This window comes from Pinus tabuliformis, chromosome 1_1 (genome assembly GCF_031772625.1).
Source record: "Pinus tabuliformis cultivar Carrire ecotype Pingquan chromosome 1_1, CPIR1, whole genome shotgun sequence".
NCBI lineage: Eukaryota > Viridiplantae > Streptophyta > Pinopsida > Pinales > Pinaceae > Pinus > Pinus tabuliformis.
The window spans coordinates 812,246,485-812,252,484 of NC_142297.1; positions in this window are offsets into that span (position 1 = coordinate 812,246,485).

Sequence of the window (6,000 nt, forward strand, 5' to 3'; positions counted from 1 at the left end):
ACTTATGCATGTAGTCAAGGATTCATACTTGAGGATTGCACAGTTTTGAAGGCTTTTTTTCCACTTGGTAATAGGCTAATCATCCACAAGGAACAGCGTAAGGAAATAGGAGCTTGGAGGGTAGAGAGGAAGTTTGGAGAGAAGCCAAGATTGCATGTGAGCATCTGTGAGGATTGTATTGGGAGCTGGCTAGCTGTGAGAGCCAAAGCTTTGTATAATTCCTATGGATTTCCACCATGTATGATAATAAAATAGTGTGGGGTTTTGATCTGAGACTTTCCCCAAAGTATTTTCATGTGTATTGTGCCATTGATTCTTCTTCTTATGGTTATATTTTTCAGCTCGATCTTTAAGATTCCACAAATTGATAGTAGAAGCAGGTTATAGTATTCTTCTTTGATTTATATTGCATTATCGAGTTAACCTATCACAGATTTTCTACATATATTTGGAACCAAATCAGTTTGTATGGTATCAATGACTTTCTCTCGTAAACAAATTGTCACTTGGAAAATTTTCACCGAAGAAATGATAGCACATTATGAGGATAGAAAAAGTAACACTTTTTTTAATCCAATTGATAAATCTCAAAAAAGGGGTTCAATGATGAAACACATTGAGGACTTCCAAAAATTGAATATAAGGTAAAATATATTTTAGAGGAGCATAGGATTGATGTGGTCCCAGGGAGATTAAAGGATAACATCCAACATGAGGTTCAGCTATTGGAACATGATTCATTGGAGAACCCATTCAGGTTGGCAAAAAAATGGAAATCAAAATTATGTCAACCAGGAAACCTACCACTCACAACTATAGAGATGGAAGTGTTGTTGCCACTATCCTTCCATAACCTATAAGGTTTACACCACAACAATTGGAAGAAAAAAGAACAAAAGGGATCTTTTACAGCTGTGATAGCAAATACACTAAAGGTCATAAGTGTGCTGAGAAGAAATTATTTTACATAGATTGTGAAGAGGAAGAAAAGGAACAAGAAACATCAAAATGAGAGGATATACACTAGGAACAAACCCTAGAGAAAGAATAAATGAATCTGACCATATCTTGTAATGCATTGGTTGGAATTACCACTCCTCAAACTATCAAGATAGAAGGACATATCAAGAATAAGAAAGTAATAGTGTTGATTGATTCAGGTAGTACCCATAATTTTATTCATTGTAAGATAGCCAAGGAATACAATTAATTCCTATATCCAACACCAGGGTGTAAAGTGATGGTTGCAAGTAGAGGAACCATAAATTGCTCTGGAAAGTGCCATAATATCAAGCTATCCATGGGAGAATATGTATTGAATAGCCTAATGCTTTCCATTCCAATGGGTGATACTGATGTTGTACTAGGAGTCCAATGGCTACAATCCTTGGGTACAATAGCTTTTAATTTTCAAGAACTTTTCATGAATTTTTTTCGAGGAAAGGAAGTTGAATTAAGGGGTATCGCGGGGAAATTGAGAAAGATAATTAGCTCTAATGGAATGACAAAGCTTCTAAATAAAGAACAACGAGGCATAATTGTATGATTATGTTCACTAGAGGTTCCCACATCGAAATCATCTATTTCTCCAGATCTCTAAAAATTCTTTGACAATCATTCCAAGGTATTTGAGACTCCCAAAGGCCTCCCACCTATTCATGATCATGATGATGTTATTCATTTGATTCTAGGAAGTGTTCCTCCAAACATCAGGCCTTAGAGATATCCCTATGCCAAAAAGAGTGAAATTGAATGTATGGTTGAAAAAATGCTAGAGGGTGGTATAATTCAACTTAGTCAAAGTTCTTTCTCTTCTCGAGTAGTATTGGTGCACAAGAAGGATGGATCATGGCGCATGTGTTCGAATTATAGGGAGCTCAACAAGCTCACTATTAAAGATAAATTTCCCATTCCTGTCATTGATGAATTGCATGGATCAATTTACTTCACCAAGTTGGATCTTCGTTCAAGATATCATCAAATCAGAATGAAGGCTAAAGACATTTCGAAAAAAACATTTAGAACTCATGAGGGTCATTATGAATTTTTGGTCATGCCTTTTGGCCTTACCAATGCACCTTCTACATTTCAAGGTTTGATGAATTCCATTTTCAAACCCTTCCTTAGAATATTTGTGTTAGTATTTTTTTATGATATACTAATCTACAACAAGTCTTGGAAGGATCATGTTCAACACATTGACAAGGTACTCAAACTATTGGAGGAGAAACAATTATATGAAAAAAGCTCAAAATTTTTCTTTGGAGTACAAGAGGTGGAATATCTGGTTCATATTGTATCTCATGAAGGTATTAAGGTAGACCCTAGAAAAATTAAATCGATTAAGGAATGGAAAATCCCCACATCCATAAACCATCTGTGAGGATTTCTCGGATTGACAGGGTATTATCGCAGGTTTTTTAATATTATGGGAGAATAGCAGCACCTCTAACAACAATATTGAAGAAAGATGCATTTTCATGGACTCTAGAAGCAACAAAGGCCCTTGAACATATTAAAGAGGCAATGTGCCAAGCACTCATCTTAGCTATGCCTAACTTCACAAAAATCTTTACTGTGGAATGTGATGCCTTAGGAAATTGAATTGGTGTTGTTTTAATGCAAGAAGAAAGACACATTGCTTTTGAAAGCCATCCAATCAAAGGAAATTATTTACACAAATCTATTTATGAGAAGGAAATGTTGGAAATACTACATGCACTTAAGAAATGGCAACCATACCTAATGGGAAGACACTTCAAGGTAAAAACGGATCATGGTTGTCTTAAATACTTTTTAGAACAAAGATTATCTTCAGAAGAGTAGCAAAAATGGGTCACAAAGATGTTGGGTTATGACTTTGAAATCTTCTACAAGAAAGGGAAGCAAAATGTTGTGGCAGATGCACTCTCAAGAAAGCATGAAGATGTGGAAGCATTGCTTTGTTCCATTTCTATTATCAAACCAGATTGGATAAATGAAGAAAGGGATGAATGGAAGAATGATGAAGAAGCGTGGGCACTCATTCAAAAGTTACAACAACATCCCAGTACATCTGATACATTTAGCTAGAAAAAAACGATTCGTTATGGTACAAAGATCGCTTATACCTAGGTAAGAATTATCAACTCAAACAAAAGATTTTGATGGAATTGCACACTTCTCCCTTAGGAGGGCACTCAATATTTTTAAAAACTTACCACAGGGTTAAGAAGGATTTATTTTGGGATGGCCTTAAATCAGATATTCAAAAGTTTGTGGTGGAATGTTTGGTTTGCCAACAAAATAAAGTTGAAACAATTAAGACCCCAGGTCTATTACAACCTTTATCCATTCCAAGCGAACGTTGGGACGAGGTTTCAATGGATTTTATCACAGGTTTACCCAATTCTGAAGGAAAGATTGTCATCATGGTGGTAGTTTATAGACTTACCAGGTATGCACACTTTTGTGCATTATCTCAAACATTTAAAGCTAGTACAGTTTCTACTGCATATATGGAAAAAATTCAAAAGCTACATGGAAACCCAAATATTATTGTAAGCGATAGAGATCCCATTTTCACTGGATATTTTTGGACAGAATTATTTTCTTGTCTTGGTACTCAGTTATCTCATATCTCATCTTATCATCCTCAATCTGATGGGAAAACTGAGATAGTAAACAATTTTTTTGAAGGATATCTTTGTTTCTTTGTCTTTTATAAACAGACACAGTGGGTCAAATGGTTTCCACTGGCTGAATGGTGGTATAACACTTCCATAATGCAACAAAAATGACCCCATTTATGGTACTTTATGGATATCATCCACCATCCATCACATCATATTTACGAGAAAATTCTAAGCTTCAAGCAATGGAAGATCACATCGAGCATCAACAACAAGTTCTCCAACTCTTAAAGGATAACCTCACTTTGGCGCAGAATAGAATGAAACAGCAGGCAAATCAACATCACAGTGAAATAAGTTTTGATGTAGGTGACTAGGTATTCCTACAGCTACAACTATATAAACAAATGTCCCTCAAGAAAGCTAAGAAGGATAATAAATTATCACCAATATATTATGGTCCATACATGGTGTTGCAAAAGATTGGTACTATGGAATACAAATTGGAGCTTCTTGTATCTTCCCGAGTGCACCCAGTTTTCCATGTTTCATGTTTAAAGAAGGTTATAGGTGACAAGCTCCCAGTTCAAATAATATTGCTAGAACTTGAAGAGGAAGGAAAAATCATATTGGAACCTGAAGCAGTCACAGAAACAAGAACTCGAAAACTACGAAATCGATCAATTTTGGAGTATCTCATCAAGTGGAAGAACTTATGGCTAAAGACTCCACATGGGAGGATGAGAATTTTATACATAAACATCAAGAACTACTCAAGTATTGAGGACAACTCATTTTTTAAGGAGAGGGGCATGTTAGGTCCCTATAATACTAGTGATTCCCCCATTACTATTGTCATTGTAGCTCTTGTTGTTATTATTGTGCCTCTATTATCCCCATATTGTTATTAGTGTGCCCCATAGAAGCCCACTATTGTTATTGTTGTGCCCTTTTATTATTATTGTTATGTTGGGTTTGATTATATTGTGACCCCTTAGACTCTTATATATAGAAAGGAGGTTTATTCATTTGTATCATCCAAGAATTGTTCATTTGTGTAATGTAAAGGACGTTGCCCCCTTGAAGAGGTTGATTTTGAATTTGTTGATCTATCTTTTCTATCTTTTTGTGAGCTGGTTCATAATATTTTTTATTTTTTATTGTTGATTAGCAGAGGGATATGTTACAGGTGGTATCAGAGCCACATTATAACACTATGGTCTCTTTGGGTAAATAAGAGAATAACATTTGTTTTTGTGTCAACAAAGAGTGAGAGAGGAACATAATGAGAAAAGATGGACAAACACAACCAGTGAGGCCAACAATTGGAGTTGGTTCAATGCCATTTACAAAAGCTAACCTGGAAATGTGGGTTCAGCTAGGAGAGGAATCTCAAAACACTAATGTTGCACTATTCAAAATAATCCAACAATTGAAAGGTGAAATGACAAGATTGAGAGTTCATAACTAGAGGTCGATTCAAGGACAAGAGAGAACTATGAAGAGCCTTTTAGACACACAAAACCTTAGGCATCTTATTCCACACCCCAACCACCAAAACAAAGTGGGGACACACAGACAAAGAGATGATAATCGTGAATCTAAGGGGGATCAATAAAATAATGAGGAGGTTTCTGATAACGTTTCTAGCCATAGAGGAACTAAAAGACAACAAGTTGAATTGTAGGGAGAGTTTAAGAAAATTAAACCCCCAAAATGTGATGGTGAACAAGAAGAGGTTATTGAAGCCTGGATCATTAATATGAATAAGTATTTTCAAACCTACGAATATAATCACAACCTAAAATCTTGGTTGGAAAAATACCAACTGCAAGGTAAAACCACCTTATTGTCAGAAGAAGTGAAAATAGTATGGAAAGTTGATGAACAAGAACTAACCTAGGAAGATTTTATGAAACATTTTAAAGTTAAATATATGACTGAATGATTTTATGATGAAAAGGAAGAGGGATTTCATTATCTTAGATTTGGGCAGCTTTCTATGGAAAAGTTTATAAAGAAGTTTACATCCTTACAAAGATATGTTCCTTAGATACTTGAAGAAGAGGTGAAGGTTTAGTAGTTCATCAACAATTTACTTGTATGCATGATGGAGCTGTTAGAATTTGACAACCCAAAAACTATGGATGAGGTTATTAGAAAGGCTAAAATATGCTACTAGCAGATGAAGCATTAAGGCGACAACAACATAAAGTGGATAGAAAATAAAGGGCATAAACATTTGCAAAATGTTTAAAGGTTAAAATGCATGAATTTTAAAGGGCCCTATAAAAATCAGTAAAATAGAAGTTCGGGAAGAACCTAGCAAAAGTCCAAGCTTCCAAGTGAGTTATAATCCATTGAACAACCTAACAAATATGAATTGGAA